General features: G+C 54.6%; 21 non-coding genes across 21 annotated transcripts; 5 read left to right on the plus strand and 16 right to left on the minus strand.

Moving 5' to 3' along the window:
* Positions 1-341: 341 nt before the first annotated feature.
* Trnag-ucc (transfer RNA glycine (anticodon UCC)) lies at positions 342-413 on the plus strand. The gene has a single exon. It is a non-coding gene; the product is annotated as a tRNA-Gly (tRNA).
* Positions 414-1,023: 610 nt separating this feature from the next.
* Trnai-aau (transfer RNA isoleucine (anticodon AAU)) lies at positions 1,024-1,097 on the minus strand. The gene has a single exon. It is a non-coding gene; the product is annotated as a tRNA-Ile (tRNA).
* Positions 1,098-1,295: 198 nt separating this feature from the next.
* On the minus strand, positions 1,296-1,368 carry Trnae-uuc (transfer RNA glutamic acid (anticodon UUC)). Its single transcript has one exon. It is a non-coding gene; the product is annotated as a tRNA-Glu (tRNA).
* Positions 1,369-1,673: 305 nt separating this feature from the next.
* Positions 1,674-1,746, minus strand: Trnam-cau (transfer RNA methionine (anticodon CAU)). Its single transcript has one exon. It is a non-coding gene; the product is annotated as a tRNA-Met (tRNA).
* A 380-nt stretch (positions 1,747-2,126) lies between these two features.
* Positions 2,127-2,197, minus strand: Trnag-gcc (transfer RNA glycine (anticodon GCC)). Its single transcript has one exon. It is a non-coding gene; the product is annotated as a tRNA-Gly (tRNA).
* Positions 2,198-2,538: 341 nt separating this feature from the next.
* Trnag-ucc (transfer RNA glycine (anticodon UCC)) lies at positions 2,539-2,610 on the plus strand. The gene has a single exon. It is a non-coding gene; the product is annotated as a tRNA-Gly (tRNA).
* Positions 2,611-3,221: 611 nt separating this feature from the next.
* Positions 3,222-3,295, minus strand: Trnai-aau (transfer RNA isoleucine (anticodon AAU)). The gene has a single exon. It is a non-coding gene; the product is annotated as a tRNA-Ile (tRNA).
* A 196-nt stretch (positions 3,296-3,491) lies between these two features.
* On the minus strand, positions 3,492-3,563 carry Trnae-uuc (transfer RNA glutamic acid (anticodon UUC)). The gene has a single exon. It is a non-coding gene; the product is annotated as a tRNA-Glu (tRNA).
* A 303-nt stretch (positions 3,564-3,866) lies between these two features.
* Trnam-cau (transfer RNA methionine (anticodon CAU)) lies at positions 3,867-3,940 on the minus strand. Its single transcript has one exon. It is a non-coding gene; the product is annotated as a tRNA-Met (tRNA).
* A 377-nt stretch (positions 3,941-4,317) lies between these two features.
* On the minus strand, positions 4,318-4,388 carry Trnag-gcc (transfer RNA glycine (anticodon GCC)). The gene has a single exon. It is a non-coding gene; the product is annotated as a tRNA-Gly (tRNA).
* A 341-nt stretch (positions 4,389-4,729) lies between these two features.
* Trnag-ucc (transfer RNA glycine (anticodon UCC)) lies at positions 4,730-4,800 on the plus strand. The gene has a single exon. It is a non-coding gene; the product is annotated as a tRNA-Gly (tRNA).
* Positions 4,801-5,413: 613 nt separating this feature from the next.
* Positions 5,414-5,488, minus strand: Trnai-aau (transfer RNA isoleucine (anticodon AAU)). The gene has a single exon. It is a non-coding gene; the product is annotated as a tRNA-Ile (tRNA).
* A 576-nt stretch (positions 5,489-6,064) lies between these two features.
* On the minus strand, positions 6,065-6,137 carry Trnam-cau (transfer RNA methionine (anticodon CAU)). Its single transcript has one exon. It is a non-coding gene; the product is annotated as a tRNA-Met (tRNA).
* A 381-nt stretch (positions 6,138-6,518) lies between these two features.
* Positions 6,519-6,588, minus strand: Trnag-gcc (transfer RNA glycine (anticodon GCC)). The gene has a single exon. It is a non-coding gene; the product is annotated as a tRNA-Gly (tRNA).
* Positions 6,589-6,931: 343 nt separating this feature from the next.
* Positions 6,932-7,003, plus strand: Trnag-ucc (transfer RNA glycine (anticodon UCC)). The gene has a single exon. It is a non-coding gene; the product is annotated as a tRNA-Gly (tRNA).
* Positions 7,004-7,613: 610 nt separating this feature from the next.
* On the minus strand, positions 7,614-7,687 carry Trnai-aau (transfer RNA isoleucine (anticodon AAU)). Its single transcript has one exon. It is a non-coding gene; the product is annotated as a tRNA-Ile (tRNA).
* A 573-nt stretch (positions 7,688-8,260) lies between these two features.
* On the minus strand, positions 8,261-8,334 carry Trnam-cau (transfer RNA methionine (anticodon CAU)). Its single transcript has one exon. It is a non-coding gene; the product is annotated as a tRNA-Met (tRNA).
* A 382-nt stretch (positions 8,335-8,716) lies between these two features.
* On the minus strand, positions 8,717-8,787 carry Trnag-gcc (transfer RNA glycine (anticodon GCC)). The gene has a single exon. It is a non-coding gene; the product is annotated as a tRNA-Gly (tRNA).
* A 342-nt stretch (positions 8,788-9,129) lies between these two features.
* On the plus strand, positions 9,130-9,201 carry Trnag-ucc (transfer RNA glycine (anticodon UCC)). The gene has a single exon. It is a non-coding gene; the product is annotated as a tRNA-Gly (tRNA).
* Positions 9,202-9,812: 611 nt separating this feature from the next.
* On the minus strand, positions 9,813-9,886 carry Trnai-aau (transfer RNA isoleucine (anticodon AAU)). The gene has a single exon. It is a non-coding gene; the product is annotated as a tRNA-Ile (tRNA).
* Positions 9,887-10,084: 198 nt separating this feature from the next.
* Trnae-uuc (transfer RNA glutamic acid (anticodon UUC)) lies at positions 10,085-10,157 on the minus strand. Its single transcript has one exon. It is a non-coding gene; the product is annotated as a tRNA-Glu (tRNA).
* Positions 10,158-10,369: the final 212 nt, after the last annotated feature.

Raw genomic sequence — 10,369 nt, forward strand, 5'->3', positions numbered from 1 at the left:
GGGGCCAGCGGTAACTTGACGCTGCTTCCCGAGCAGATGTCTCAAGGGAAAGTGGGACTGCCGTCAAGCGCCGTAGCATTCTGTGGGAAAGATGCTGCAGACGCTGAATCCTGCACTGCACTGCTTAAAAATGCCGCCAGAACGCGGTCCTCTGCGTACTCTTGCGTCGCCGGCGCCCAACTCTTGCCAAAGGATGCGAAATGTGCGCGGATACGCTGTCCGAATGCGTCTGGATGTGCTCCCCTAGCCTGCCTCGAAATGCGCCTGCCAGGTACGATCACCTTCGGCCGCTGCCGACTGGCGGGAAGCCGACACAGCGCGGACGCGCGGCGCTCGCTTGTGCGGTGGTGGTGTAATGGTCAGCATAGTTGCCTTCCAAGCAGTTGATCCGGGTTCGATTCCCGGCCACCGCAGCAGGCTTTTAATTTCGCGTATGAGTACTTTTGCCACGCGCTCTTAAATTATTGTTTTTTCGCGCTCTTACTCGCTGCATACCAGCCCTTAGTGTGTCTCGACTTGTCTCGTGTCTCGACTTGTCTCGACTTTGCTCAGCTGACGCGAGAGCTGACGCTCTCAAATCGGCCTTTATCAAAACGACAAGCACGAGAAACGACTGAGAGAGGTAAGGAGAGGCGAGGCGATGGACACACAGCACGCCCCCTTCATTTCACGGTGGCGTCTCCCTGACCGAATCGGGCTGTAGCTCCGAAAACAAAGGAGAAACAAAAATAGGAAGTAAAAGTGCAAATAGTGCCCTGTGTTCCCATGCGCTCACCCGCCCAAGTACTGACAAGGGCCAAAGTTGTTACGCATCGGCAATCGGACATTTTCTTTCATTTTCTCTTTATCGGTTGAGAACCAGTGTATTCAAGATATTATGGCCATTGCCGAGTGAATGCTGTAGCGCTTCCCGACGAGTCGGGTTCGGATCCTCTGTCAACTTCCACGCAGGGTGATGATCTTTTGGTCATCACACTCGCCAGCTGAAATCGGCGCTGCCTTTTCGTAGTAGTAAAAGAGTAGTGGCCCGTGGGGGGATCGAACCCACGACCTTCGCGTTATTAGCACGACGCTCTAACCAACTGAGCTAACGGGCCTCGGCAGATGCAGTTGCTCAGCCCTACGCTGGAAACAGGTGGCATGAAGCCATACACCATTTCTATGGTCGTCGTGTGTCTGCTTCCCTAGTCTATATTCTGCTGACGGTCACGAAACAGTAGCTATATTGCGAGCAGGACGGCAAACGGCTGCTCGGACAGCTCAAACTTGCCACGATTCGTGTGGAAAAAATTCCGTTCCGGGTACCGGGAATCGAACCCGGGCCTCCTGGGTGAAAGCCAGGTATCCTAGCCACTAGACCACACCGGATGTGGACGTTTCGTTCGACCGTTCGTACGGTCGCTTGTCGCATTTCGTGTCGAGTGCCGCGTCGGCGCCCCTCTCTCTTTGCGAGCATCTTTGCACATACTGACTGGCAAGGCGCGCACCTCAAACGTCGCAGAGCAATGCTTTTGGCTTCATGCTCTGCTGGGAGAAGAGGAAAAGGGAAGCTGTAAGTAGCAATAACAGGAAGTAAACATTTTCCCGCTGAAGCGTTGAAACGTTGTGGATAACAAACAAGAAATACGTTGGCGCCCTAGCAACAGCACCACCATCAGTCACAGAAAGTTAAATGCCCCGGGTGAGGATCGAACTCACGACCTTAAGATTATGAGACTTACGCGCTGCCTACTGCGCTACCGAGGCACGGGTGCACCGCTTGTCCTGGAAACTGGGTAAATACCGTACCCAATATTAGACGTAGAGACACTGTACTTCCTGGATAACGTGTTCTGTTGCTACACGTGCACTGCCGGCCCAGTTGATTGCGGTGCTGCTGCAGCTGTTGCAACGATAGGCAGCACTCCTTGTCGTTAAAGTTCAGAGCCTCGGAGGCACCCGGACCCAGCAACTTGTGAGGCCAGGCCGACGCTAGTCTGTAGAACATGATGCGAGCGTCCTAGTGGGGACCCGCGAGTGCTGCGTTCTCGGTCCTTCTCAAGGGAAATCCAGCTACACATTCTTGTGGATCGTGCATCTCAAGCGCTCAAGCACGCGGCAGCATCATCGCGGGAAAAGCAAAATGATGCATCGGCCGGGAATCGAACCCGGGCCGCCCGCGTGGCAGGCGAGCATTCTACCACCGAACCACCGATGCTGGGGCCAGCGGTAACTTGACGCTGCTTCCGAGCAGATGTCTCAAGGGAAAGTGGGACTGCCGTCAAGCGCCGTAGCATTCTGTGGGAAAGATGCTGCAGACGCTGAATCCTGCACTGCACTGCTTAAAAATGCCGCCAGAACGCGGTCCTCTGCGTACTCTTGCGTCGCCGGCGCCCAACTCTTGCCAAAGGATGCGAAATGTGCGCGGATACGCTGTCCGAATGCGTCTGGATGTGCTCCCCTAGCCTGCCTCGAAATGCGCCTGCCAGGTACGATCACCTTCGGCCGCTGCCGACTGGCGGGAAGCCGACACAGCGCGGACGCGCGGCGCTCGCTTGTGCGGTGGTGGTGTAATGGTCAGCATAGTTGCCTTCCAAGCAGTTGATCCGGGTTCGATTCCCGGCCACCGCAGCAGGCTTTTAATTTCGCGTATGAGTACTTTTGCCACGCGCTCTTAAATTATTGTTTTTTCGCGCTCTTACTCGCTGCATACCAGCCCTTAGTGTGTCTCGACTTGTCTCGTGTCTCGACTTGTCTCGACTTTGCTCAGCTGACGCGAGAGCTGACGCTCTCAAATCGGCCTTTATCAAAACGACAAGCACGAGAAACGACTGAGAGAGGTAAGGAGAGGCGAGGCGATGGACACACAGCACGCCCCCTTCATTTCACGGTGGCGTCTCCCTGACCGAATCGGGCTGTAGCTCCGAAAACAAAGGAGAAACAAAAATAGGAAGTAAAAAGTGCAAATAGTGCCCTGTGTTCCCATGCGCTCACCGCCCCAAGTACTGACAAGGGCCAAAGTTGTTACGCATCGGCAATCGGACATTTTCTTTCATTTTCTCTTTATCGGTTGAGAACCAGTGTATTCAAGATATTATGGCCATTGCCGAGTGAATGCTGTAGCGCTTCCCGACGAGTCGGGTTCGGATCCTCTGTCAACTTCCACGCAGGGTGATGATCTTTTGGTCATCACACTCGCCAGCTGAAATCGGCGCTGCCTTTTCGTAGTAGTAAAAGAGTAGTGGCCCGTGGGGGGATCGAACCCACGACCTTCGCGTTATTAGCACGACGCTCTAACCAACTGAGCTAACGGGCCTCGCAGATGCAGTTGCTCAGCCCTACGCTGGAAACAGGTGGCATGAAGCCATACACCATTTCTATGGTCGTCGTGTGTCTGCTTCCCTAGTCTATATTCTGCTGACGGTCACGAAACAGTAGCTATTTGCGAGCAGGACGGCAAACGGCTGCTCGGACAGCTCAAACTTGCCACGATTCGTGTGGAAAAAATTCCGTTCCTGTACCGGGAATCGAACCCGGGCCTCCTGGGTGAAAGCCAGGTATCCTAGCCACTAGACCACAGCGGATGTGGACGTTTCGTTCGACCGTTCGTACGGTCGCTTGTCGCATTTCGTGTCGAGTGCCGCGTCGGCGCCCCTCTCTCTTGCGAGCATCTTTGCACATACTGACTGGCAAGGCGCGCACCTCAAACGTCGCAGAGCAATGCTTTTGGCTTCATGCTCTGCTGGGAGAAGAGGAAAAGGGAAGCTGTAAGTAGCAATAACAGGAAGTAAACATTTTCCCGCTGAAGCGTTGAAACGTTGTGGATAACAAACAAGAAATACGTTGGCGCCCTAGCAACAGCACCACCATCAGTCACAGAAAGTTAAATGCCCGGGTGAGGATCGAACTCACGACCTTAAGATTATGAGACTTACGCGCTGCCTACTGCGCTACCGAGGCACGGGTGCACCGCTTGTCCTGGAAACTGGGTAAATACCGTACCCAATATTAGACGTAGAGACACTGTACTTCCTGGATAACGTGTTCTGTTGCTACACGTGCACTGCCGGCCCAGTTGATTGCGGTGCTGCTGCAGCTGTTGCAACGATAGGCAGCACTCCTTGTCGTTAAAGTTCAGAGCCTCGGAGGCACCCGACCCAGCAACTTGTGAGGCCAGGCCGACGCTAGTCTGTAGAACATGATGCGAGCGTCCTAGTGGGGACCCGCGAGTGCTGCGTTCTCGGTCCTTCTCAAGGAAATCCAGCTACACATTCTTGTGGATCGTGCATCTCAAGCGCTCAAGCCACGCGGCAGCATCATCGCGGGAAAAGCAAATGATGCATCGGCCGGGAATCGAACCCGGGCCGCCCGCGTGGCAGGCGAGCATTCTACCACCGAACCACCGATCTGGGGCCAGCGGTAACTTGACGCTGCTTCCCGAGCAGATGTCTCAAGGGAAAGTGGGACTGCCGTCAAGCGCCGTAGCATTCTGTGGGAAAGATGCTGCAGACGCTGAATCCTGCACTGCACTGCTTAAAAATGCCGCCAGAACGCGGTCCTCTGCGTACTCTTGCGTCGCCGGCGCCCAACTCTTGCCAAAGGATGCGAAATGTGCGCGGATACGCTGTCCGAATGCGTCTGGATGTGCTCCCCTAGCCTGCCTCGAAATGCGCCTGCCAGGTACGATCACCTTCGGCCGCTGCCGACTGGCGGGAAGCCGACACAGCGCGGACGCGCGGCGCTCGCTTGTGCGGTGGTGGTGTAATGGTCAGCATAGTTGCCTTCCAAGCAGTTGATCCGGGTTCGATTCCGGCCACCGCAGCAGGCTTTTAATTTCGCGTATGAGTACTTTTGCCACGCGGCTCTTAAATTATTGTTTTTTCGCGCTCTTACTCGCTGCATACCAGCCTTAGTGTGTTCTCGACTTGTCTCGTGTCTCGACTTGTCTCGACTTTGCTCAGCTGACGCGAGAGCTGACGCTCTCAAATCGGCCTTTATCAAAACGACAAGCACGAGAAACGACTGAGAGAGGTAAGGAGAGGGCGAGGCGATGGACACACAGCACGCCCCCTTCATTTCACGGTGGCGTCTCCCTGACCGAATCGGGCTGTAGCTCCGAAAACAAAGGAGAACAAAAATAGGAAGTAAAAGTGCAAATAGTGCCCTGTGTTCCCATGCGCTCACCCGCCCAAGTACTGGACAAGGGCCAAAGTTGTTACGCATCGGCAATCGGACATTTTCTTTCATTTTCTCTTTATCGGTTGAGAACCAGTGTATTCAAGATATTATGGCCATTGCCGAGTGAATGCTTGTAGCGCTTCCCGACGAGTCGGGTTCGGATCCTCTGTCAACTTCCACGCAGGGTGATGATCTTTTGGTCATCACACTCGCCAGCTGAAATCGGCGCTGCCTTTTCGTAGTAGTAAAAGAGTAGTGGCCCGTGGGGGGATCGAACCCACGACCCTTCGCGTTATTAGCACGACGCTCTAACCAACTGAGCTAACGGGCCTCGGCAGATGCAGTTGCTCAGCCCTACGCTGGAAACAGGTGGCATGAAGCCATACACCATTTCTATGGTCGTCGTGTGTCTGCTTCCCTAGTCTATATTCTGCTGACGGTCACGAAACAGTAGCTATATTGCGAGCAGGACGGCAAACGGCTGCTCGGACAGCTCAAACTTGCCACGATTCGTGTGGAAAATATTCCGTTCCGGTACCGGGAATCGAACCCGGGCCTCCTGGTGAAAGCCAGGTATCCCTAGCCACTAGACCACACCGGATGTGGACGTTTCGTTCGACCGTTCGTACGGTCGCTTGTCGCATTCGTGTCGAGTGCCGCGTCGGCGCCCCTCTCTCTTTGCGAGCATCTTTGCACATACTGACTGGCAAGGCGCGCACCTCAAACGTCGCAGAGCAATGCTTTTGGCTTCATGCTCTGCTGGGAGAAGAGGAAAAGGGAAGCTGTAAGTAGCAATAACAGGAAGTAAACATTTTCCCGCTGAAGCGTTGAATACGTTGTGGATAACAAACAAGAAATACGTTGGCGCCCCTAGCAACAGCACCACCATCAGTCACAGAAAGTTAAATGCCCCGGGTGAGGATCGAACTCACGACCTTAAGATTATGAGACTTACGCGCTGCCTACTGCGCTACCGAGGCACGGGTGCACCGCTTGTCCTGGAAACTGGGTAAATACCGTACCCAATATTAGACGTAGAGACACTGTACTTCCTGGATAACGTGTTCTGTTGCTACACGTGCACTGCCGGCCCAGTTGATTGCGGTGCTGCTGCAGCTGTTGCAACGATAGGCAGCACTCCTTGTCGTTAAAGTTCAGAGCCTCGGAGGCACCCGGACCAGCAACTTGTGAGGCCAGGCCGACGCTAGTCTGTAGAACATGATGCGAGCGTCCTAGTGGGGACCCGCGAGTGCTGCGTTCTCGGTCCTTCTCAAGGGAAATCCAGCTACACATTCTTGTGGATCGTGCATCTCAAGCGCTCAAGCCACGCGGCAGCATCATCGCGGGGAAAAGCAAAATGATGCATCGGCCGGGAATCGAACCCGGGCCGCCCGCGTGGCAGGCGAGCATTCTACACCGAACCACCGATGCTGGGGCCAGCGGTAACTTGACGCTTGCTTCCCGAGCAGATGTCTCAAGGGAAAGTGGGACTGCCGTCAAGCGCCGTAGCATTCTGTGGGAAAGATGCTGCAGACGCTGAATCCTGCACTGCACTGCTTAAAAATGCCGCCAGAACGCGGTCCTCTGCGTACTCTTGCGTCGCCGGCGCCCAACTCTTGCCAAAGGATGCGAAATGTGCGCGGATACGCTGTCCGAATGCGTCTGGATGTGCTCCCCTAGCCTGCCTCGAAATGCGCCTGCCAGGTACGATCACCTTCGGCCGCTGCCGACTGGCGGGAAGCCGACACAGCGCGGACGCGCGGCGCTCGCTTGTGCGGTGGTGGTGTAATGGTCAGCATAGTTGCCTTCCAAGCAGTTGATCCGGGTTCGATTCCCGGCCACCGCAGCAGGCTTTTAATTTCGCGTATGAGTACTTTTGCCACGCGCTCTTAAATTATTGTTTTTTCGCGCTCTTACTCGCTGCATACCAGCCCTTAGTGTGTCTCGACTTGTCTCGTGTCTCGACTTGTCTCGACTTTGCTCAGCTGACGCGAGAGCTGACGCTCTCAAATCGGCCTTTATCAAAACGACAAGCACGAGAAACGACTGAGAGAGGTAAGGAGAGGCGAGGCGATGACACACAGCACGCCCCCTTCATTTCACGGTGGCGTCTCCCTGACCGAATCGGGGCTGTAGCTCCGAAAACAAAGGAGAAACAAAAATAGGAAGTAAAAGTGCAAATAGTGCCCTGTGTTCCCATGCGCTCACCCGCCCAAGTACTGACAAGGGCCAAAGTTGTTACGCATCGGCAATCGGACATTTTCTTTCATTTTCTCTTTATCGGTTGAGAACCAGTGTATTCAAGATATTATGGCCATTGCCGAGTGAATGCTGTAGCGCTTCCCGACGAGTCGGGTTCGGATCCTCTGTCAACTTCCACGCAGGGTGATGATCTTTTGGTCATCACACTCGCCAGCTGAAATCGGCGCTGCCTTTTCGTAGTAGTAAAAGAGTAGTGGCCCGTGGGGGGATCGAACCCACGACCTTCGCGTTATTAGCACGACGCTCTAACCAACTGAGCTAACGGGCCTCGGCAGATGCAGTTGCTCAGCCCTACGCTGGAAACAGGTGGCATGAAGCCATACACCATTTCTATGGTCGTCGTGTGTCTGCTTCCCTAGTCTATATTCTGCTGACGGTCACGAAACAGTAGCTATATTGCGAGCAGGACGGCAAACGGCTGCTCGGACAGCTCAAACTTGCCACGATTTCGTGTGGAAAAAATTCCGTTCCTGTACCGGGAATCGAACCCGGGCCTCCTGGGTGAAAGCAGGTATCCTAGCCACTAGACCACAGCGGATGTGGACGTTCGTTCGACCGTTCGTACGGTCGCTTGTCGCATTTCGTGTCGAGTGCCGCGTCGGCGCCCCTCTCTCTTTGCGAGCATCTTTGCACATACTGACTGGCAAGGCGCGCACCTCAAACGTCGCAGAGCAATGCTTTTGGCTTCATGCTCTGCTGGGAGAAGAGGAAAAGGGAAGCTTGTAAGTAGCAATAACAGGAAGTAAACATTTTCCGCTGAAGCGTTGAAACGTTGTGGATAACAAACAAGAAATACGTTGGCGCCCTAGCAACAGCACCACCATCAGTCACAGAAAGTTAAATGCCCCGGTGAGGATCGAACTCACGACCTTAAGATTATGAGACTTACGCGCTGCCTACTGCGCTACCGAGGCACGGGTGCACCGCTTGTCCTGGAAAACTGGTAAATACCGTACCAATATTAGACGTAGAGACACTGTACTTCCTGGATAACGTGTTCTGTTGCCTACACGTGCACTGCCGGCCCAGTTGATTGCGGTGCTTGCTGCAGCTGTTGCAACGATAGGCAGCACTCCTTGTCGTTAAAGTTCAGAGCCTCGGAGGCACCCGGACCCAGCAACTTGTGAGGCCAGGCCGACGCTAGTCTGTAGAACATGATGCGAGCGTCCCTAGTGGGGACCCGCGAGTGCTGCGTTCTCGGTCCTTCTCAAGGGAAATCCAGCTACACATTCTTGTGGATCGTGCATCTCAAGCGCTCAAGCCACGCGGCAGCATCATCGCGGGAAAAGCAAAATGATGCATCGGCCGGGAATCGAACCCGGGCCGCCCGCGTGGCAGGCGAGCATTCTACCACCGAACCACCGATGCTGGGGCCAGCGGTAACTTGACGCTGCTTCCCGAGCAGATGTCTCAAGGAAAGTGGGACTGCCGTCAAGCGCCGTAGCATTCTGTGGGAAGATGCTGCAGACGCTGAATCCTGCACATGCACTGCTTAAAAATGCCGCCAGAACGCGGTCCTCTGCGTACTCTTGCGTCGCCGGCGCCAACTCTTGCCAAAGGATGCGAAATGTGCGCGGATACGCTGTCGCGAATGCGTCTGGATGTGCTCCCCTAGCCTGCCTCGAAATGCGCCCTGCCAGGTACGATCACCTTCGGCCGCTGCCGACTGGCGGGAAGCCGACACAGCGCGGACGCGCGGCGCTCGCTTGTGCGGTGGTGGTGTAATGGTCAGCATAGTTGCCTTCCAAGCAGTTGATCCGGGTTCGATTCCCGGCCACCGCAGCAGGCTTTTAATTTCGCGTATGAGTACTTTTGCCACGCGCTCTTAAATTATTGTTTTTTCGCGCTCTTACTCGCTGCATACCAGCCCTTAGTGTGTCCTCGACTTGTCTCGTGTCTCGACTTGTCTCGACTTTGCTCAGCTGACGCGAGAGCTGACGCTCTCAAATCGGCCTTTATCAAAACGACAAGCACGAGAAACGACTGAGAGAGGTAAGGAGAGGCGAGGCGATGGACACACAGCACGCCCCCTTCATTCACGGTGGCGTCTCCCTGACCGAATCGGGCTGTAGCTCCGAAAAACAAAGGAGAAACAAAAATAGGAAGTAAAAGTGCAAATAGTGCCCTGTGTTCCCATGCGCTCACCGCCCAAGTACTGACAAGGGCCAAAGTTGTTACGCATCGGCAATCGGACATTTTCTTTCATTTTCTCTTTATCGGTTGAGAACCAGTGTATTCAAGATATTATGGCCATTGCCGAGTGAATGCTGTAGCGCTTCCCGACGAGTCGGGTTCTGATCCTCTGTCAACTTCCACGCAGGGTGATGATCTTTTGGTCATCACACTCGCCAGCTGAAATCGGCGCTGCCTTTTCGTAGTAGTAAAAAGAGTAGTGGCCCGTGGGGGGATCGAACCCACGACCTTCGCGTTATTAGCACGACGCTCTAACCAACTGAGCTAACGGGCCTCGGCAGATGCAGTTGCTCAGCCCTACGCTGGAAACAGGTGGCATGAAGCCATACACCATTTCTATGGTCGTCGTGTGTCTGCTTCCCTAGTCTATATTCTGCTGACGGTCACGAAACAGTAGCTATATTGCGAGCAGGACGGCAAACGGCTGCTCGGACAGCTCAAACTTGCCACGATTCGTGTGGAAAAAATTCCGTTCCGGTACCGGGAATCGAACCCGGGCCTCCTGGGTGAAAGCCAGGTATCCTAGCCACTAGAACCACACCGGATGTGGACGTTTCGTTCGACCGTTCGTACGGTCGCTTGTCGCATTCGTGTCGAGTGCCGCGTCGGCGCCCCTCTCTCTTTGCGAGCATCTTTGCACATACTGACTGGCAAGGCGCGCACCTCAAACGTCGCAGAGCAATGCTTTTGGCTTCATGCTCTGCTGGGAGAAGAGGAAAAGGGAAGCTGTAAGTAGCAATAACAGGAAGTAAACATT

This window comes from Schistocerca serialis, unplaced genomic scaffold (assembly GCF_023864345.2).
Source record: "Schistocerca serialis cubense isolate TAMUIC-IGC-003099 unplaced genomic scaffold, iqSchSeri2.2 HiC_scaffold_737, whole genome shotgun sequence".
Taxonomy (NCBI): Eukaryota; Metazoa; Arthropoda; class Insecta; order Orthoptera; family Acrididae; genus Schistocerca; species Schistocerca serialis.